Raw genomic sequence first — 22,500 nt, forward strand, 5'->3', positions numbered from 1 at the left:
CTCTTTTCCCCAGCTTTCATTGTTCACGTGTATATATATATATATATATAACTTATAAGCACACATGTATATTCTTTTTTTCTTTTTTTTCTTCTTTTGATTTCTGATGAAAAAGATTCAAAATTGAATTTTTATATGCACAGTTATATTGTTGTGGTTAACATTTTTTTTTGGGGGTGGGGGGTGGGGAACGGAGACTGTGTGTGATATGGTGTGTGTGTGTGTGTGTGTGTGCATACATGTGTGCACAGTAGGTTGTGCATGTGTGTGCGGGTGTGTGAGTCTCTGTGTGTGTGTGTGTGTGTGTAGTGTGTGTGTTGGGTGATTTTGGGGTTTGGGAGAGTATTTTGAAAATTGCGACATGGGTATACATACATACATACATATATGGGACTGGGAGCAACAAGGGAAAACATGTGTTCGTAATTATTCCCACCATAACAAAGAAAAAAGTTTGATTCGTTTATTTTGGTTTCAAACCTTAGGATGTAACAACAACTTCCATCGTTATTTTGTTGATAACCCGGGTTTGTCATGATTGGGTATTTCAGAAAGAAACTGGGTAAGGTACGCTTTGAGAATTTTCTTGGAGACGCATGTTTGTTGGTTGAAAGGGACATTTGTTGTGTGTGTGTGTGTGTGTGTGTGTTGTGTGTGTGTGTGTGTGTGTGTGTGTGTGTTGGTTTTTGAGGCAGGTACAGGGAGGGGGCAAGGCAGTGTGGGGATGTTTAATTTATTGTGTGTGTGTGTGTTTGACAGGGGTGGTTTTTTGGGGTTTTTTTTTTTTCAGTTTGTGATGGTGTTTTTTTGTGGTTACTTTGGATTTGGCACTTGCCTAGGCATGAGGCATTTGTCGTGAAAGGCATTGTTCTCTCTTTCACTGCTTTTTGCTGACTTGTGTGGTAACAACCAGATTCGATGGGGTTCGGTTCTGTCCGGCATATAACATAGCAACAGCAGCTTTGTCGTTGTGAAACGTAAGGCAAAACACGTGGGTGGCTTATGATGTACCAGCTGCAAAAGATGTACATTTTCATTGTTTTGTTGTTGTGGTTTTCTGTATTTAAAAACCATTAGAATGTACAACATATCTAATTGGAACAGTGTAGCAAAAGGTGGATATTTTCTTTTCTTTTTTTTTCCCTGAGAAAATCACGATACATCTGTTGTAGCAATAGGTGGATATTTTCTTTTCTTTTTTTTTTTTACCTGAGAAAACCATGATACATCTGTTGTAGCAAAAGGTGGATATTTTCTTTCCTTTTTTTTTTCCCTGAGAAAACCATGATACATCTGTTGTAGCAAAAGGTGGATATTTTCATTCCTTTTTTTTTCCCCTGAGAAAACCACGATACATCTGTTGTAGCAATAGGTGGATATTTTCTTTTCTTTTTTTTTCTTCAGAAAACCATGATACATCTGTTGTAGCAAAAGGTGGATATTTTCTCCTTTTTTTTTTCCCCTGAGAAAACCATGATACATCTGTTGTAGCAAAAGGTGAATATATTGTCTTTCCTTTTTTTTTTCCTGAGAAAACCATGATACATCTGTTGTAGCAAAAGGTGGATATTTTCTTTCCTTTTTTTTTTTCTCCTGAGAAAACCATGGTACATCTGTTGTAGCAAAAGGTGGATATTTTCTTCTCTTTTTTTTTTCCCCTGAGAAAAACATGATACATCTGTTGTAGCAAAAAGTGGATATTTTCTCTCTTTTTTTTCCTGAGAAAACCATGGTACATCTGTTGTAGCAAAAAGTGGATATTTTCTTCTTTTTTTTTCTCCTCAGAAAACCATGATACATCTGTTGTAGCAAAAAGTGGATATTTTCTCTTTTTTTTTTCCTGAGAAAACCATGATACATCTGTTGTAGCAAAAAGTGGATATTTTCTTTTTTTTTTTTCCTCAGAAAACCATGATACATCTGTTGTTGCAAAAGGTGGATATTTTCATTCCTTTTTTTTTCCCCCTGAGAAAACCATGATACATCTGTTGTAGCAAAAGGTGGATATTTTCTTTTCTTTTTTTTCTTCCTGAGAAAACCATGATACATCTGTTGTAGCAAAAGGTGGATATTTTCTTTTCTTTTTTTTTTCCTGAGAAAACCATGATACATCTGTTGTAGCAAAAGGTGGATATTTTCTTTTCTTTTTTTTCTTCCTGAGAAAACCATGATACATCTGTTGTAGCAAAAGGTGGATATTTTCTTTTCTTTTTTTTTTTCCTGAGAAAACCATGATACATCTGTTGTAGCAAAAGGTGGATATTTTCTTCTTTTTTTTCTCCTCAGAAAACCATGATACATCTGTTGTTGCAAAAGGTGGATATTTTCATTCCTTTTTTTTTCCCCCTGAGAAAACCATGATACATCTGTTGTAGCAAAAGGTGGATATTTTCTTTCCTTTTTTTTTCCTGAGAAAACCATGATACATCTGTTGTAGCAAAAGGTGGATATTTTCTTTTCTTTTTTTTTCCTGAGAAAACCATGATACATCTGTTGTAGCAAAAGGTGGATATTTTCTTTCCTTTTTTTTTCCTGAGAAAACCATGGTACATCTGTTGTAGCAAAAAGTGGATATTTTCTTCTTTTTTTTCTCCTGAGAAAACCATGATACATCTGTAGTAGCAAAAGGTGGATATTTTCTTTTCTTTTTTTCCTGAGAAAACCATGATACATCTGTTGTAGCAAAAGGTGGATATTTTCTTCTTCCTCTTTTTTTTTTTTTTTTTTTTTTTTCACCTGAGGCTTAAACAAACAAACAAACGTGTGATGGTTTGAAATAGCTTGTGTTTGATGTGCTCAGGCTGGGTTGTTGAAACTATGAGGAAACTGGTAAAACTACAAGAAAAGTTATTTAGGATGGAAATATTTTGTGATATAAAACTGGCAAAGTGGAGCCTGAATGTGCCGAGTTTCTCAGAAAGAGACACGAGATCACAGGATTCGAAACAAAGGAAATAGACATGAATAAATGAAGAAATAAATAGCACAGTTTTAATGGTGTGCATTGGTCTTCTTGTTGTTGTTCATCTTGCAAGTGTCAGGAGTTGTGAGAGCTAGAATGCTAAGTTTTTGCAATAGTGAACAAGGAAAATCAGTCTTTCTTTTTTTTTTTTTTTGTATTTTTCCTCTTCTTCTTTTGTTTGTTTGTTAGTAGTTGTTGTTGTTTTTTTTCCACTGAAAATCAAATGTACAACTTTTGTTGCTGGTGCTGCACCATACACTTTCTCACCTCCTGTCCAGGCTACTTGTACTGATTTAAGCTCCATGTGGTCTTCATAGAAATTCCGTTACTTTTGGTGATATGTTTACAGACAGGGAAACTTTTTTTCGGCCATTTACGGCATTAGAACCTTGAGTTGTTGGGGGTAATTAAAACATGGCGGGTTTTGAGTTTTGGTTGTTGGGGTCATTAGAACCTGGGGAGTTTGGGTTTTGGTTGTTGGGGTCATTAGAACCTGGGAGTTTGAGTTTTGGTTGTTGGGGTCATTAGAACCTGGGGAGTTTGAGTTTTGGTTGTTGGGGTCATTAGAACCTGGGGAGTTTGAGTTTTGGTTGTTGGGGTCATTAGAACTTGGGGAGTTTGAGTTTTGGTTGTTGGGGTCATTAGAACTTGGGGAGTTTGAGTTTTGGTTGTTTGGGTCATTAGAACCTGGGGAGTCTTGGTTTTAGTTGTTGGGGTCATTAGAACCTGGGGAGTTTGGGTTTTAGTTGTTGGGGTCATTAGAACATCAGGAGTTTAGGTTTTAGTTATTGGGGTCATTAGAACCTGGGGAGTCTGGGTTTTAGTTGTTGGGGTCATTATAGAACCTGAGGAGTTTAGGTTTTAGTTGTTGGGGTCATTAGAACCTGGGGAGTTTGGGTTTTAGTTGTTGGGGTCATTAGAACATCAGGAGTTTAGGTTTTAGTTATTGGGGTCATTAGAACCTGGGGAGTCTGGGTTTTAGTTGTTGGGGTCATTATAGAACCTGAGGAGTTTAGGTTTTAGTTGTTGGGGTCATTAGAACCTGGGGAGTTTGGGTTTTAGTTGTTGGGGTCATTAGAACATCGGGAGTTTAGGTTTTAGTTGTTAGGGTCATTAGAACCTGGGGAGTTTGGGTTTTAGTTGTTGGGGTCATTAGAACATCGGGAGTTTAGGTTTTAGTTGTTAGGGTCATTAGAACCTGGGGAGTCTGGGTTTTAGTTGTTGGGGTCATTAGAACATCAGGAGTTTAGGTTTTAGTTATTGGGGTCATTAGAACCTGGGGAGTCTGGGTTTTAGTTGTTGGGGTCATTATAGAACCTGGGGAGTTTAGGTTTTAGTTGTTGGGGTCATTAGAACCTGGGGAGTTTGGGTTTTAGTTGTTGGTGTCATTAGAACATCGGGAGTTTAGGTTTTAGTTGTTGGGGTTATTAGAACCTGGGGAGTCTGGGTTTTAGTTGTTGGGGTCATTAGAACATCAGGAGTTTAGGTTTTAGTTGTTGGGGTCATTAGAACCTGGGGAGTTTGGGTTTTAGTTGTTGGGGTCATTATAGAACCTGGGGAGTTTGGGTTTTAGTTGTTGGTGTCATTAGAACATCGGGAGTTTAGGTTTTAGTTATTGGGGTTATTAGAACCTGGGGAGTTTGGGTTTTAGTTGTTGGCATCATTAGAACCTGGGGAGTTTGGGTTTTAGTTGTTGGGGTCATTAGAACCTGGGGAGTCTGGGGTTTAGTTGTTGGGGTCATTAGAACATCGGGAGTTTAGGTTTTAGTTGTTGGGGTCATTAGAACATCAGGAGTTTAGGTTTTAGTTGTTGGGGTCATTAGAACCTGGGGAGTCTGGGTTTTAGTTGTTGGCATCATTATAACCTGGGGAATTTGGGTTCTAGTTCTTGGGGTCATTAGAACCCCTGGAGAGTGGGTTTTAGTTGTTGGGGTCATTAGAACTTGGGGAGTTTGCTTTTTAGTTGTTGGAGTCAGTAGAGGTGGAACCTGGGAAATCTGGGTTTTAGCTGTTGGAGTCATTAGAACCTGGGGAGTTTGGGTCATTAGAATTGTGGAGTTAGGGTTTGGGATTGGTGTTAGGGCCTTTGGAACATCAGCAAAAAATGGTAGCGTTTAGTGGACTTTCAGACACATGATGGTGGCCTTTGTAAGTTTCCTACAAAAACCAACAACAAGAAAAGAAAAAAAAGTGACACCACAAGGATATAGTGCTTGCCATGATAAGTGGCAGCTTATGGTAGTTTGCTTGGTAGGACTTTGTCTTGGTTCAGGAGAAAAGTGGATGTTGTGTGGACAAGAGTCAGTGTGGCTTCTGGTTCAGTGATGGGTGTTGCTTGCTTTGTATGTTTGTTGTTGTTGTTTTTGATTTGTTTTTGTTTTTTTGTTTTGTTTTTCATTGGTCAGAGTGTTTTTTGTTTTTTGTTTGTTTGTTTGTTTGTTTTGTTTCGTTTTGTGTTTTTTCTCTGTGGCTGGTTTCTGTCTCTTTGTGATTGACTCAGTCTCTTTCATTGTATCTCTGTCTTTCTCCCTCTGATCCATTCCCCAACTCTCCCTCTCTCCCTCCTCTCTCTCTCTCTCTCTCTCTCTCTCTCTCTCACAGTGTCTCTATTTGTCTTTTCTCTGGTTTGTTTTTTTGTGCCTGTTGTGTGCACAGACATTGTATGTTATTAATATTATATATTGGGAGAGAGTTTACAGTCAAGATTTCAACTTAATTTTTTATATTCAACCTACTCTTCTGATCACTTGAGTTAAACTTGAATGATACGTTGTTTTTTCTTCTTCTTCTTCTTCACCATGAGCACAAAAATGAAGTCATTGACAGTATTTACAACATGGCATTTGTGTTTTTGGCAAGCAGGCATTCAAAAACCACCACAACAAAAACAAAACAAATAAAACAACAACAACAACAAAAAAGCAAACATTTGACACCATTTACATTTTGCATTGTTTTGGTTTTTGGGTTTTGTTAAATCAGTTTTATTTGGTTCCACTTTTTCTGTTTGTTGTTGTTCATTGTTTCACCCTTTATGTGTTAGTTGGGTTTTGTGTGTGTGTGTGTGTGTGTGTGTGTGTGTGTGTGTGTGTGTGTGTGTGTTTTAATTTTTATATTTGATATAGATTTTAAAACTTGAGTTCATGAAAATTGTCTATAACTCATTAACTGTGATGTAATTTTTTGGCATCTGGCAATTTTTGTTTGTGTGTGTGGCGGGGGGGTTGGTGGGGCTGGAGGAGTTTGAAAGGTTATCAGTTGTCTGGCAGTTGTGTGCCAAAAGTAGAAAGACTTTGTGTGTGTGTGTGTGTCTGTGTGTGTGTCTGTGTGAGCGTGCGCTTGTGTTTGTATACATGTCTGTGTTGTTATGGTGTGCTAAGAAACAATAATTGTTGCAGTCTGAACCCTTTTTTTTGTGTTTTTTGTTGTTGTTGTTGTTTTCGAGTCAGTATACATTGATATATGTATAATATATATCCTGGTCTGTGTATGTGTGTGTGGTGTTTTGTTACATGTAGGCGATGAAGAAAACCCCCGTACACAACAGACTGGTATGTCTTACCTTTGTGCATGAGTTCTTTTCTTTGCTCTTACTGTTTGTTTGTTTGTTTTTTACCTTTTTTTTGTTACCTTTTTTTCGTTGTCAGTGTGTGTGTGTTTCTAAAACACCGTTCTTCAAGTCACAAAGTCCAGCTAACACTTGATGTCAAACTTTTTTTTTCTCTCTCTCTTTTTTTTTTTCTTTTCTAAGTATGTGGTGTAATTCTTATAACTCTGTGTGTGTGTGCGTGTGTATGTGTGTATGTGTGCCTGTGTGTGTTTGGTACATGTGTCTGCAAGCTTTCAGGCCATTTTGGCTGACTCGTTCGTTCGTTCGTTCATTCATTTTTTTGCAGCAGCGTCTTCATCATCACATCACTGAAGATTTTCCAGGGGGAATAATGTTGATGCTAAATAATAGTAATAATGATAATTTGATAACAGTGATAACAATTATAATACTGAATATGATGATAACGATAACAATAAGAAGAAAAAATAGTTCAGACCTTATAAAATTTTTATTTAGGATTTGAATGCACCGATTCTGTTCATGATGCGGTGATGAAACAAGTGTGGATTATTTTCATTTATTCAGTAACTTTTTTCTTTTTTTTCTTTTTTTCATGTTTTGAACTTTCTTGTATGTGAATGCAGAATAAATGATGTGATTGTGTTTCTTGATGTCTGTGACTAGCAGAAGAGAGTCAGTAAAGATCCTTGCAGGGGAGAGAAGAGCTTTTTTCAGGTTCATTACTTGATGCTGTTTATTTCATTTTGGCTGTTCAATTGGCAGTCAGTTGGGTTGGGATGATGAGCGTTGAGAAACAACCAGACTGCTTTTCAAGCATTTTCATTTATTTGAATGTTCATTTTGGTGGAATTGGCATCTCTTCTTTGGTAATGGCAGAAATCTTTTATGTTGAGAATATGTCATTTTTTGTTGTTATGTTGTTGTTGTTGTGTGTTTGTGCATGTGTGTGAGTGTGAGTGTGTTTGAATAAATACATATGTATAGATGTGTGTGTGTGTGTGTGTGTGTGTGTGTGCGTGTGTGTGTGTGTTTGTGTGTGTGTGTAGTACTGGCAGTATTACATTATACATGTTGGCATCACGCTTGTGCATGCACACATCACAATCAGAAGGCATGTGCATGAATGTGTAGATTTCCTGTTATTTCAGAGGCAGAATGGAAAGACAAAATAGGGTAGGAGATGGGGAGGGTGAGGAAGAGTGAGTGCTGCAGAGGAATGACAGAGAGAGAGAGAAACTGGAAAATCCAGAGGAAAGTTTTAAAACTTCTCTGAAACAATTGTGTCAGATAGATGGATAGATAGCTAGCTAAACAGAATAATGAATACAGGAATTAGTAGACAAATAAATAAATGATAAATTAGAGACTCCTTAACATCTACTGAGGTGAAGATGAAGTTGACTGCCAGATGCTGTCATATTTCATTCAGCTTTCTGGGCGGGGTGCCTGTGATCTTCAACCGCCTCTCCCTCTTCCCCCCCCCCCCCCCCCCCCCCCCCCCCCCCCCCCCCAAAAAAGCCTGTGAAAGCCAGCTTAGTGGATTTATAGCAGGCTGTGTATATATTCTACCCCTGGCAATAAGCCACCATGGCTGACACAGGAGCAGAATGTTTGCAGGGTGCGTGTCTCATTGAAGGTTTTTTTGGGGGGGGTTTTGGTGTCCCGTTCAGCGAGCTAGCAGAAGGAATATCTACAGCAAAATGTTAAGGGTTCTGACTGAGTGCAATGATTTGTGGGTGATTGTTATTTGGTTGTATTGGGGGTTTTAGGGTTATATCAGCAGTGAAAAATTAATCTTAGGGGTTGCAGCAGAATCTTTGTGCCTTTTATAATCTTCTATGTTGAGAAATGTTTCTGCTGCTACTGTGGAGGGAGGGTATAGGGGGCGAAAATGTACTGTGGAAATAGAGGTTTTTGGAGAAAAAAAAATTTTAAAGCTTTGAAAAAAATTATACTTGAATAAATAGAATAAAGAAAAGATTCTTAAACTTGCAGTTGGATGGAACACAGTGTTATTGTTATGCGCCATATTTTGTTTTGAAATGAAATAACTGTGGTAGTGTGAAAGGCTTCTTTCTTTCTTTTTTTCTTTTTATTATTATTATTTTTTTGAATGCTGTGACTAAAAGCAGTTGAATGTAGTTTATCCGTTATTGTTGATGTAAATATATATATATTTTTTTAAAATAGGATTTTGCTTTATTCTCTTTTGTTATTTTACAGAAATAACTAGTTTCTTTAGCTCTGCGATGAAGACAGGCTTGTTCGGGGAGCACGTTTCTTTGTCTTTGAAAAATTGAGCTCAGTTTTCCTTGGACTGCTCTGTGTCTGCCTGTGTGTGTGTGTGTGTGTGTGTGTGTCTGTCTGTCTGTCTGTCTCTCTGCCTCTATACATCCCTCCCTCTCTCTGTGATCTCTTTTAGGATTTGTAATAGAATCAGCATTTGTTTTTGAATTGGGTGGTTGGGGTTTTTGTGTGAGCACTTGAGAGGGCACACAATCCAAGGGACGTAAATGGTTGTACCTTTATTTCATTACGTTAACACAAGAGTTACTGGCCTGTGGTTACCCTTGGTATCACATCACTACTGATCAGAAAGAAGCCATGCAGACATCACAACATCACAAGAGGGGACACGTGCTGGCAACTCTGTATGCATGCATTCACATGCGCGCGCGCACACACACACACACACACACACACACACACACACACACCACACACTACACACACACACGCACACGCACACACACACACGTCTCTCTCTGTGACTCACATACACATGAGCATTCACGCATGCATGTGTGCACACAGACCCGCACATGTCACGCACACAAACATGCACAGACATGCATGTGCGTGCTCAAACACACACACACACACACACACACACACACACACACACACAGATTCCACTCAGAAAAGGACTTTCTTCATTATTACATCAAATTTTTACCAGAGAAACATCACACCCATTTATCCTGTGAGAGTGTGGTGGTTTTTTGTTGTTGTTTTTTTCTTCTTCTTCTTCTGGTGTTTCTTTTCTTTCTTTTTCATGTTTGTTCATTGTTGCATTTCTTTCTTTCTTTCCTTCTTTCAGCCTGTTCTCATTGGTTTCCTTCTTTTCTGTGTTTCTGTCTTTCTTTTTTCCTTTTTTTAAAATTTATTTTGTTCACTTTTTCTTTCTCCCTTTCCCCATTCTCTTTCCTTCACCCCCCCGCCCCCACCCCCAACTGCCTGCACTGTGTGAACTGAAGTGCGCTCACGGTTTGACATGAAGTGTATCACGCGTGTTCTGTGCACATATTCTGTGTGTGTGTGTTTGTGTGTACGTGTGTGTGTGTGTGTAAGCGCATGGGAAAGGTGGGAGTGTATTATAAGTGTGTGTGTGTGTGTGTGTGTTTAATTTTTCCTCATGGATTTTGTTGTTGTCTGTATTATATTTAATTAAAAGATAAGAATGTCTGGCTTGGTGGATCTTATTGAATTTTGTGATATGTGTTACAGTTATAATGAGAGAAATAGTGTGATGTGTGTTTATGTATGTTTGTGTGTGTATGTCATGTGTGCATGTATGCATTTGTGGGTGTTCGTGCATGCGTGCGTGCATACATGCATGTGGTGTGTGTGTGTATGTGTGTGTGTGTGTGTGTGTGTGTGTGCATGCATGCATGTATTTCAGTGTGTTACAGTGTGTATTTCATGTGCATGTGCACATGTGTGTACATCATGTGAATGTACATTTTATTTTAGTTGGTTTGCTTGCAGTCATTCATGTTGAGGCCATTCATACTCTTTGGTCAGTTTGAACGGTCTTGTTGACCATAGAAGTGAGAGTACATGTCACTATGTGATTATAAAATGCTCTCTCTCTCTCTCTCTCTCATTATATATGTGTGTGTGTGTGTGTAACATCTGCATTTTTTTTTTTTTTTAATCATATATCATTTAGATAATTCATTACAGCTTATATACTAAAAAAAACATCAACAGCCCAATTTTGCGACATACTCAGTGTGGTTGTGACGTACCTGTAATGACAGTTAAACCAGGTCGTGCAACTGTGACACCAAAAATTGTGAGTAATGATGTTGTGTATGTGTGTGTTTGTCTTTCAGTCGTCTGTTATTACGGCAGCAACAGTAAAAACTAAAAATATCCTGCGACAAAATACTGAGTCATTTGGTCTTCAGTTTAGTTAGTGGTATATATATATGTGTGTGTGTGTGTGTGTGTGTCATTCGCTGCTGTTTTTTTGACTTTCGGTATGATGATGAAATGAATGAATGATGGAGCTGTTCTTTATGGTCAACATACACACTTGTATGCACACACACCAGTGTTGCTCTCTCTCTCGACTGCCAGAACTGGTCAAGGGAGTGAACTCCACGCAACACACCCTGTTGTCCAGTCAGAGAAACCTTGCACGCGTTTAGCTCCCTTTCTATGAAATGCCCCGCCCCCCGGCCGCGTGGTTTGCTTTGCCACGTGCACTGCATCCCACGTCAGTGTGCTGTGATCCTTTGTCGTCTTCTTGTCAGACCACCACTGCAGTGTGCAGTGAACGGGGGAGGTTGTCTTTTTTCTTTTCTTTTTTTTTTTCAAACCTTTAAATACGTTTCTGATTGTAAAAGTGGGTGAGTGAAAGAGAGAGAGAGAGAGAGAGTGAGTGAAAGAAAGAGAGAGAGAGAGAGAGAGAGAGAGAGTGTGAGGCAGATAAAGTGTGTGTGTGTGTCTGCGTGTGTGTGTGTGTGTGTGTGTGAGTGTGTGTGTGTGTGTGTGTGTGTGTGCTCTTTTGATGAGAGAAATCGACTGCCAGAACTGGTCAAGGGAGTGAACTCCACGCAACACACCCTGTTGTCCAGTCAGAGAAACCTTGCACGCGTTTAGCTCCCTTTCTATGATGAGCAGTCAGTAGTACTGACTTGCAGAGAAGACGCGTAATGGTTTGAGTGAAAGGAGGAAGTGTGTCATTTTTAGTCTCTCTCCCTTTTTGTTGGCGTGTTCAGCAGCGTCTCCTGTCCTGTCCCTGTCCCTACCTGTCTTGTCCCTGTCCTGTCCCTGTCCCTGTCCCTCCCTGTCTTGTCCCTGTCCTGTCCCTGTCCCTCCCTGTCTTGTCCCTGTCCTGTCCCTGTCCCTCCCTGTCTTGTCCCTGTCCTGTCCCTCCCTGTCTTGTCCCTGTCCTGTCCCTGTCCCTCCCTGTCTTGTCCCTGTCCTGTCCCTGTCCCTCCCTGTCTTGTCCCTGTCCTGTCCCTGTCCCTCCCTGTCTTGTCCCTGTCCTGTCCCTCCCTGTCCTGTCCCTGTCCCTCCCTGTCTTGTCCCTGTCCTGTCCCTGTCCCTCCCTGTCTTGTCCCTGTCCTGTCCTTGTCCCTCCCTGTCTTGTCCCTGTCCTGTCCTTCCTACGTCCTTCACTGCTGATGGCCTGCCTGTCTCTCTCTCTGCCTCTTGTCTTTCACTCTTTATCTGTCTCTGTCTCACTCTCTGTCTGTCTTTCACTCTCTGTCTGTCTCTGTCTCTCACTCTCTGTCTGTCTCTGTCTTTCTCTCTGTCTCTGTCTTTCTCTCTGTCTCTGTCTTTCGCTCTCTGTCTGTCTCTTTTGTCTCTCCCTCCTCTATCTTTGTCTCTCACTCTTTGTCTCTGTCTGTCTGTCTGTCTGTCTCTCCCCCCCCCCCCTCTCTCTCTCTCTTGCTTGCCTTCTTTGGGTGTCTGTCTGTCTTCTCAATCTCCCCCTCCCCCACCACCACCACCCCACCTACCCCGCCACACACACACACACACACACACACACACACACACACACACACACACACACACACGCACTTCTGCTTCTTCCTCTTTCTCTCCCCATCCTCCTCTTGTTCGTATTATTCTTTCATCCTCATCCATCCTTACAAATTCAGGACTTCTCTTTTCCACACACACACACACAAAGAGGCATGCACATGCGCACCACGACACGCAGTCTCTCTGTCTGTCTCTCCGTCTCTCTCTCTCTCTCTCTCTCTAGCTCTCTCTCTCTCTCCCTCAATCTCTCTCTCTCTCTCTCTCTATCTCTCTAGCTCTAGCTCTTTCTCTCTCTCTATTTCTCTCTCTCAATCTCTCTCTCTCTCTCTCTCTATCTATCTATCTATCTAGCTTTCTCTCTCTAGCTCTTTCTCTCTCTCTCTCTAGCTCTCTCTCTCTCTCTCTCTCTCTCTCTCTCTCTCTCTCTCTCTCTAGCTCTCTCTCTCTCTCTCTCTAGCTCTTTCCCGAAGATTATTATGTCCTGAGTGCAGGGTTGCAAGAGAAAAGAAAGTGGGCTAAGAACGGAAGAGGAGGAGAAGGGTGAGGAGGTAGAGAAAGAGTGGAGCTATTCTTGGAATGACTCAAGTTATGAATGACAGGCAGACACTAAGACAGACAGACAGACAGACAGACAAACTGCCGGAGCCGGCAGAAGAAATAGGTGACCCTCTCACAGACTGACCCGTGTGGACAAGGGCGAGAGAGGAGGAGAGTGGGGAGAGAGAGAGAGTGTGTGTGTGTGTGAGAGGGGGCGGGGGGGGGGGGGGGGGTAGTAGCAGTAGAGCTGACGACGTGAACGTTTTACCATCTCCGTAGCATCACCGACTTTTTGAACTTAACTCTCTCCATACGAACGGCGAAAGAGACGACGTTAACAGCGTTTCACCCCAATTACCATCATCAAAATATTGCAAGCGGAAGGCTCTTATACTGAAGAGGTGAATGTTGACAAAGAATACCCCAATTCTGACGACGGAAGCTAAAGGTTGGGTCATTCAGACACCCACTGGACATCCGAGGGGTCTGTGTAGAGGAGAAGAAAGGACTGGCCGTACTGAGTGAGTTAAAGAAAAAGATGTCGCCTCCTGGAGAACAGGGGGAGGGGGGGGGGGGGGGGGTGATGTCAAAGGACATGGAATTTCTATCGACATGATGTTTATCGAAAACCTTTCGATTTATTTTGTTGTTGTTGTTTGAGCTTCCCAAACCACTGACGTAAATTCTAAATTTAGCGAAGATCTGATCTCCGTATTGTGTTTATGTATATCTCTTTAAGTCCTGCTGTCATGAAACATGAAAACAGTGTGTGTGTGTGTGTGGGGGGGGGGGGGGGGGGGGGGAGAACATGTGGTATGTTTTTGGCCGGGGGTGGGATGTCGGGGGGGGGGGGGGGGGTGTTATTGTTCATATAAATGTGGTGTGTGGGATAAATGAGGGGTGGGGGATATGTGTGGTTTTTTGTTTGTTTTTTGGTGGATTTTTTGTTTTTTGTGGGTTTTTTTTTTGGTTTGTTTGTTTGTTTTGATTGAAAAGGAATAAGCCTCTTCTGTACACTTTTATGATCACTTTAGAATAATAGTTGTTGTTTGTTTGTTTGTTTTTTTAAAGCAAGAACTGTTGATCCGAGTTAAGTCAAGATCTGATTTTTTAACAGTTGAGAAATAGTGTCTTTCTGAGGAAATTTGGTTCTTGAGGCTCACTGTAGGCAGTGGCTTTGTCAATGTGTGACATTGTTTTTAAAAAGATAATGATGATGATGATGATAATAATAATAATTATAAAGATTTAAAACCTCGCAGGTGGCGTAGGGGTGCGCATACCAGTTCTCACAAGCTAATTGTAATCCTAATCCGAAAGCATTGACCAGCATAATTGTACAGTGTAGACCTAGTCGTTCCTGCAGTTAGTAGGTCGCATGTTAATTCAGGGAGAATGGCGGTGTGCTGTTTTTTGTTTGTTTGTTTGTTTGTTTGTTTAGAGGTTGGTGAGTGCCCCGCGGGATGGGGGGAGATCACTTTACTTGTAACACAGGAATTGTCCGAGAGAGAGAGAGAGTGAGAGTGTATAATGTACGTACACAACAAACGTGCGGTTGTCTCGGAATGGTCCCCACACCATATCCCTCTCCTTCTCTCTCTCTCTCTCTGTCTCTCCTTCCCTTTCTCCCTCTCCCCCCCCCTTCCCCCTCTCTCTCTGTGTCTCTGTCTCTCTCTCTCCCCCCCTTCTCTCCCTCCACCTTCTCTCTCTCTCCCTCCCCTTCTCTCTCTGTCCCCCCCCCCTCTTCTCTCTCCCTCCCCCTTCTCTCTCTCTCTCTCCCCCTCCCCCCTTCTCTCTCTATCCCCTCCCCCTTCTCTCTCTTTCTCTCCCCCCTTCTGTCTCTCTCTCTCTGTCTCCCTCCCCCCTTCTTTCTCTCTCTCTCGCCTCCACATCACTGCACTCAGACAACACAACACAACACAGCACAACACAACACAACACAACACAGCACAACCTCACTCAAACCACGCAATCCTTGCTTTCGCGATCGTTCTGCATGGAGACGTTATGGACACAGTGGCATGTTGGGAGGGAGGAAGAGGAGGAGGAGGAAGAGGAGGAAGAGGAGCGATCTGGAGAGTTTCAGTTTCAGTTTCAGTAGCTCAAGGAGGCGTCACTGCGTTCGGACAAAACCATATACGCTACACCACATCTGCCAAGCAGATGCCTGACCAGCAGCGTAACCCAACGCGCTTAGTCAGGCCTTGGGAAAAAAAACAAAACAAAAAAAACAAAAAAAAACACAACCACACACACAAAAAACCAAAAAAAACAAAAACAAAAAAAAACAAAAAAAACGGGGGAATAAATAATAGATAAGCTTGCATAAATAAATAAATAAATAAATAATAATTATAATATAGAAAAAGGTAGTAGTAATAATATTAGTAATACTAATAAAATGATAATAATAAAACATAAATAAATAAATAAATAAGACAACAATGGTGATAAATAAGCAAATAAATGTAAAAAATGAAGACACACATTCACACATACACCCACACATGCATAACAGAAATGCACCAGACATGCAGTTTCACATATATGAAAGCACAGTCAAATACATATAAACGTACATGAGCTCCAACACACACACACACACACACACACGCATTACCGTGCACCTCCTCTACCCCCCTCCTCCACACACTCATTTCTAGTCTAAGTATCGCAGCTTCCACGGCACACACACACACACAAACACAAACACACACTCACAGAGATGAACACTTACTTGTACAAGCACATATGAAAGCACAGTCAAATACATATAAACGTACATGAGCTCCAACACACACACACACACACACACACATTACCTTGCACCTCCTCTACCCCCTCCTCCACACACTCATTTCTAGTCTACGTATCGCAGCTTCCACGGCACACACACACACACACACACAAACACACACTCACAGAGATGAACACTTACTTGTACAAGCACACACACATACGCCCATATCTCCCACCCCCAACTCCACACACGTACATACAAAGATATATATATATATATATATATATATATATATATATATATATATATATATATATATACACGTTCCAATATCCTGTTGCTCCCACAGTGTAGGCATGCATACACTCACATACCTCATCCTCTACCCCACCTCCCCCTGCACTCCCACCTCCCCTCACACACACACACACACACACACACACACACACACACACACACACGTACACATATCTCTCCTGACACTTGTGTACAGTTTCACTCTCGCGCATTCACAAACGCACTCAAAAGCACACATACACACAAACACACACAGCCGCCACTGACTGGCCGCAAGAGGGATGGGAAAAGATCTCTGATGCCAAGAACGTGGCGTCTAGTGTGTTGCTCGGTCTATTGTGTTTGGAAAGGCCCACAGAGACTCTGTTCCGTTTTGAAGAAATTTGCGCAATGTTGGTTTGGAAATGATGCCGATATTTGTTTGATTTGCAAAGCATCGTGCTCTACCTTTCATGTTAGATTTGCGGCCGCTCCCTCTCTCTGCTTCTATTTCTTTGAGGCGATCGATGGTGTGATGGCCTTGTACCTGTTCTTTTTGGTATTCTTTGACTTTTCTGAGGATTTCCGATTTTCCTAGATGTAGGCCGCTCGTTGGTGTTGCGTTACCAGCAAGTCTGTCAGCTCGCACATTTCCCTTAACACCTGCATGTCCCGGGCAGTATGACCATGTGAGTTTTTTAATCTGAAAGTTGCGCATTGCGTTATGCCACTCTGGGCTTCCCATTCCGTTTTCAATTTTCTGTATGAGGTTCATTGAGTCGGTTAGAATCATGGCATGTTGGTTTCCGGGCGTATGGAAGGACGATAGCCACTGGAGGGCATGTGTCACAGCTTCAACTTCCATCGTTAGGCTGGAGGTTGTGACTTTGTAGGCAGCATTCTCTTCCCAAATTGTTTTTCCATTTTGTTTCGCAGTGAATCCCCAGCCAGACTGATCTGGAGAGCGCAGTTGTAACGCAAACTGTCCGCAAAGCTGCCTCACCACCAACCACCACCACGGTTGGATGATTAGCAAATGGCCATTGCATGCGATTAGCACCTGTGGCGAGGAGGACGAGAGTGTGTGTGGGGGAGGGGGGGGGGGGGGGGGGAGTTTGGGGTGGGTGGGGGGGGGGGGGGGGCAGCCTGTTTTCTGGCATCCCCTTAAGTGTATTGGTGGTGCCAGACTTGTATGTGGAAGAGGGGGAATGTGTGTGTATCGGGGAGGAGGTGCTCGGAGGAGGTGAGGACAGAGGAGTAGGGATGTATGGGGGGATAGGGGCGGGGTGGGGGCAGAAGAGGTGTGTGTGTGTGGGGGGGGGTAGACTCTGGCCCTTGTGTTATTATCGTTTGCAGTATGGTAAGGCGGGAGGGAGAGAGAGAGAGAGGGGAGTGGAGGTGAGGTGAGGTGAGAGTGAGGTGTGCTGCGGGGAGGGGGGGGGGGGATATTGATTGATTCATTTGGGGCTTCTGGCGGTTATTAATCTCGGCTTCCAGGTATTGAACGGTATGTGTGTGTGTATGTGTGTATGTGTGTGTGTGTGTGTATGTATGTATGTATTCATGATGTATAGTAAGTAAGAATCGAGGGGGAGGGGGGTGTTTTGCTTTTTTTGTTGTTGTTGTTGTTCTCTCTTTTCATTTTATTTTATTTTATTTTTTATTATTTTTTTTATTTTTGGACGTGTCTGACAGATTATTAGCAGTTTTGATCGTAGATCTTTGTTTTCTCTCTCTCTCTCTCTCTCTCTCTCTCCCCGTCAGATTCAGTAAGTTTTTGTTCATACCAAGGCATTGCAATGAACTCCTAGTTGTCCTTGGTCAAAATAACTCATTGGACAGAATCGGGGGGGGGGGGGGGGGGGAGAAAAAAGGAATTCACCCGTAAAGAAGAGCCATCGCCAGTGGATTTCAGAGAAGCCAAGAAGAAGATGAAAATTATGTTTGGCAGGATGATTGCAGCAATTGAAAGGAAAATGGCAGTCGAAAGGAAAAAAAAACAAAAAAAAAAACAGGTATGATTACAGCGCAGATTGCTAGCAATCTAGGAGAATCGGCAGTTGAAAGGAACACACACCAAAACAAAAAAAAAGGAAAAAAGAAAAAAAAAAGATGATGACAGCTAGCAAAGTGAAAGGTAAATCAGGCGATGTCCAACACAGGTACAACAGCAAGGAAAACAACAATAAACAAACAAAAAAATAGCGTAGCGGCGCGAAGTCTAATCGATCCTGGCAGCCTATCTTACTTATATCAAACAAAAAAATAGCGTAGCGGCGCGAAGTCTAATCGATCCTGGCAGCCTATCTTACTTATATCGCTCAGTTTGTATCTACCTAGTGTCCTTAGACTTCGATCTTTCGTCGCCCCTCCCCCCGCCCCCTCCTAACTCTCACTCTTCCCCTTTCCCCCCACCCCACCCCCCTCTTCAATAGCAACACAGGTACAACAGCAAGGAAAACAAACAACAACAAACAAACAACAACAAAAAAAAAGCTCTGCGAAGTCTTATCGATCTTGACAGCCTTTCTATGTTATTGCTCAGTTTATATAGTCCTTAGACTTCGATCCCCCCCCCCCCAATATCCACCTCCCTCTTCATTAGCAAGCGAGCATCTAGCAGCCTGAGTGAAGTGTGGTGGTGGTGGTGGTGGTGGTGGGTGGTCCGTCCACACATTGATCATGGCAGGTCAACAGCATGATGACAGCAAAGAGTGGTAAGCTTTGATACATGTCTACATAGGAAGGAAACAGCGGTGATCTGTGTGTGGGTGAGTGGTGGGGGTGGGGTGGGGTGGGAGGTGGAGTGTGTGTATGTGAGAGAGAGAGAGAGTGTGTGTATGTGTGTGAGACTTAGAGAGAGAGAGAGTGTGTGTGTGTGAGAGAGAGAGAGAGAGAGAGAAAGAGAGTGTGTGTATGTGTGTGTGTAAGAGTGAGGGAGAGAGAGTGTGTGTCTGTGTGTGAGAGAGAGAGAGAGAGTGTGTGTGTGTGTAAGTGTGTGTGTGTGTGTGTGATCGATCTGCTATGGCAGTAGGAGCAGCAGGGACTCATCTGGTAGTGGTATGGGCTCGATTGGTGCTGCTGTCTTGTATTGGCCACGAGGGGGAGAGAGAGAGACAGGGGGGGTTGGGGGGTGAGGGGGAGAGAGAGAGACAGGGGGTGTTGGGGGGTGAGGGGGAGAGACAGGGGGGGGAGGGGGCAGGGCAGAAAGGGAGGTAGAGAGGGGGTGGGAGGAAGAGGGAGAGAGAGAGTGAGTGAAAGCTGGACGGGTATTAATTTGGGTCACCATGAGAGGGAAAGAGTTGGAGAAAGCTTTTGATGACTATTTATGTACCGCAGAAGCACAAGCAGAGAGAGAGAGACAGACAGAGAAAGAGAGAGTGAGACAGAGGGAAAAAGAAGAAGAAGAAGAGAGAGAGAGAGAGAGAGATTCTGAATCTGAATGAGAGAGGGAGAGAGAGAGAGCTCTTTGGATCAAACGCAAGATGATCGATTTGCTAAGTTAGCAGTTGCCTTGGGGGAAGGGGGTCGGGTGTGTGTGTGTGTGTGTGTGGGGGGGGGTGGGCAGAGTTGGGGTGAGGGGGTATTAGAGTGGGGAATGGGTGAGGGGGGGATAGGAGAGAGGGAGCAGAGGAGAAGAAGAAGAAGAAGAAGAGAGACTTTGAAAAGAAAGCAGCAGAGGACGACGAGAAACGTGATCGTCCCAGCGAAACTGTGGAAAGATGGGCCAGGGAGAATTGGAGAATTAGTGTGTGTGTGTGTGTGTGTGTTAGGGAGGAAGGTGAGAGCATGGGGGGTGGGGGGGAGAGAGAGAGAGAGAGAAAAAAAAAAGGAAGGCTTTGAGGTGCTTAATTGGGAACCCTGAGGGCAGCACACACCAGACTTGTAGTGGGGAAGTTGTTCATCGTCTGGCATCTCGGTAGCATTGAGGGAAAGGTGACTTGAGAGAAGAGGGTGGGAGATGGATGGGGTGGGGGTGAGTGGGTGGTAGAGAGAGAGAGGGGTTAGGGGGGGGGGGGGCCGGAGGGGGTTGGGGGCTAATGGAAAGGTGCAGTCGGTTTAGGTGTCAGCATCAAAGACCCTGCGTGGCTCTTTTGTTTGTTTGTTTGTTTGCTGGTGAAGAGGGAACTTGAGACGTACAGAGCTCGCTTGGTCAACGATAGGGAAACACACACACACACACACACACACACACACACACACATACGCGCGCGCTCGCGCGTAAACACACTCGCATACATAGATCGACACACAAACGCTCGCACGCACACACAAAACGTTACAGGTGGTGACACAGAACCAGAAGCAAAAATGGGTATTTCTCATTGGAAGAGAATTGTGAATAAAGAAGCAAAAAAGCAACAAACAAACACACACAAAAAAGTGATATAAAACTTAGAAAGCGTTTGTCTTCGCAGAACGTATGTGTGTTGGTGTTTGGTGTGTCACAATGCGTTTGGGTGGAGAGAGAGAGAGAGCGCGCGCGCGTTTATGTGTGTGTGTGTGTGTGTGTGTGTGAGCGAGCGTGAGCGTATGTGTGTGTGATTTCTGGAACCATCGTTGAAGACAATTACGAGTCAAGCAGAGCGATTCCAGCAAACTGATAGGAAATCAGGCTCGGTTCCGGCACACACTGGACACTTGGCCCAACGGAACAAGAGAGAGAGAGAGAGTGGGGGGGAGCCTTTAGATGCCGTATCGATCTCACAGCATTTCTATAGCCGCAATTTGTAGTCATCACATTTCGATCCCGCTCTGTCTCTCCCGCCACCACCCCTCCCCCCCCCGCACCCCTCCCCCCAAGCCCAACACACACACACACACAGTCGTTAGCCCGAAATGGAAGCAAGAAATAGCCGGGTGGCGAGCGACCTTTCAGAGGTTTACTGTCATTGATCAGACAGGTCAAACAGGAGAAAAAAACAAAACAAAAAAACCGGTCAACTTTTCTTCTTTTTTTTTGTTGATGCATATCTTGCTACTAACGACGGGGCAATGTCATCGATCGGCAGTGGCAGTGAGGGCAAGAAGACCCCAGTGGAGAAATTGTCGGGGTCCATCTGTGTCTTGTTGGCCATGGGGGAGAGAGAGAGGAGAGGAGGAAGACAACAACAGCAACAACATCAGCAACAACTACAACAACAACAACAACAAAACACAAACTTCCAGGGACATGTTTGGGTCACCAGGGAAAGGGTTGGAGAAAGTTTTTGATGTCTGTACTTAGCACAGAAACACACAGAGAGAGAGAGAGAGAGAGAGAGAGAGAGGGAAAGGTATGGCTGTAGAGATATAGAAAGAGTTTGAGAAAGCTTTTGATGTCTGTACGTAGCACAGAAACAGACAGAGAGAGGAGAGGGAGAGGTATAGATATATAGAGATATAGAAAGCGTTGTAGAAAGAGAGAGAGGAGCGGGAGAGGGAGGGGTATAGATATAGAGATATAGAAAGAGTTGGAGAAAGCTTTTGATGTCTGTGCGTAGCACAGAAACACACACACACACACACACACACACACACACACACACACACACACACACACACAGAGAGGTCTAGATATAGAGAAAAAGAAAGAGTTGGAGAAAGCTTTTCATGTCTATACGTAGCACAGAAACACACACACACACACACACACACACACACACACACACACACACACACACACACACACACACAGAAGTCTAGATATAGAGAGAGGCGGAAGGGAGAGAGAGAGACAGAGACACACAGAGAGAGAATGTTCGATTCGTCAGCAGTTGGCAGGAAGAGGCTCTAGGAGGGAGCACAGAGAGAGAGAGAGAAGAAGGAAGAAGAAGAGACTCTGAAAGAAAGCAGCCAGGGACGAGGAACGTGACTGCTGTCCCCCACTCCCAGGGATAGCCACCAGAAAGACGAGCTGTGGGGCCCGTTGAAAGGAGCCAAGAGAGAAAGCTTTGAGCTCCGTTAAAACAGGATACCTTGAGGGCAGCAGCAGCAGCAACAACAGCACGCGGCAGACTGGCAACAAGTTCTCTCTTCATGCATCGTCTGGCATGGGGTTTCTGGGTGGAGAGAGAGGGGGGGGGGGAATGGGAGAGAGAGGGAGGGAGGGAAGGAGAGAGACAGACAGAGGGGGGTGTGTGGGGGGGTGGGGGGGGGTCTAATGGAACTGGCAGTGGGCTGGCGGGTGTCAAACATCAAAAGTACCCGCGACTCCCATATATGTTTTGCTGGAGCAGAAGGGAGACGACACGTGCACACTTGGAAGCTGCTTGCATGGGGAGATGGATGGGGGGGATCTGAGGGGGTCGTGGGGGGAAGTGGAGGGGGGGGGGGTCGTGGGAGTTGGGGGGGTGGGGGGGGTAGGGATAGTACCTGGGGTATGGGATTTATAGCAAGGCAAGGAGATTCATTTCATGTCTCCCCGCACCCCGCCTGAGAAAGACACAGACACATGTTTACAGAAGGAGCAAAGGACACAAAGCGCCCGAGTTCCTGAAAAGCATCACGAACGAGAGCACCTTCTTCTTCTTCTTCTTCTGCGTTCACTCGTATGTACATGAGTGGGCTTTTACGTGTATGACCGTTTTTACCCCGCCATGTAGGCAGCCATACTTCGTTTTCGGGGGTGTGCATGCTGGCTATGTT

General features: G+C 43.5%; 1 protein-coding gene and 2 long non-coding RNA genes across 17 annotated transcripts in view; 1 reads left to right on the top strand and 2 right to left on the bottom strand.

Annotated features, from left to right (window-relative positions):
• The window catches only part of LOC143284514 (uncharacterized), a 106,226-nt gene extending 99,675 nt beyond the window's left edge, over positions 1-6,551 (top strand). For all 12 annotated transcript variants that reach the window (XR_013055544.1, XR_013055546.1, XR_013055553.1 and 9 more), the window contains one exon: positions 6,481-6,551. This is a non-coding gene — a long non-coding RNA (uncharacterized LOC143284514). The remainder of the gene's footprint in view (positions 1-6,480) is intronic.
• Positions 1-22,500, bottom strand: part of LOC143284962 (putative adenosylhomocysteinase 3) — a 339,921-nt gene that overhangs the window by 201,657 nt on the left and 115,764 nt on the right. The gene's annotated exons all lie outside the window — the stretch shown is intronic.
• The window catches only part of LOC143284515 (uncharacterized), a 137,763-nt gene that overhangs the window by 103,949 nt on the left and 11,314 nt on the right, over positions 1-22,500 (bottom strand). The window lies entirely within an intron of this gene.

The sequence above is a fragment of the Babylonia areolata genome, chromosome 8 (genome assembly GCF_041734735.1).
Source record: "Babylonia areolata isolate BAREFJ2019XMU chromosome 8, ASM4173473v1, whole genome shotgun sequence".
Taxonomy (NCBI): Eukaryota; Metazoa; Mollusca; class Gastropoda; order Neogastropoda; family Buccinidae; genus Babylonia; species Babylonia areolata.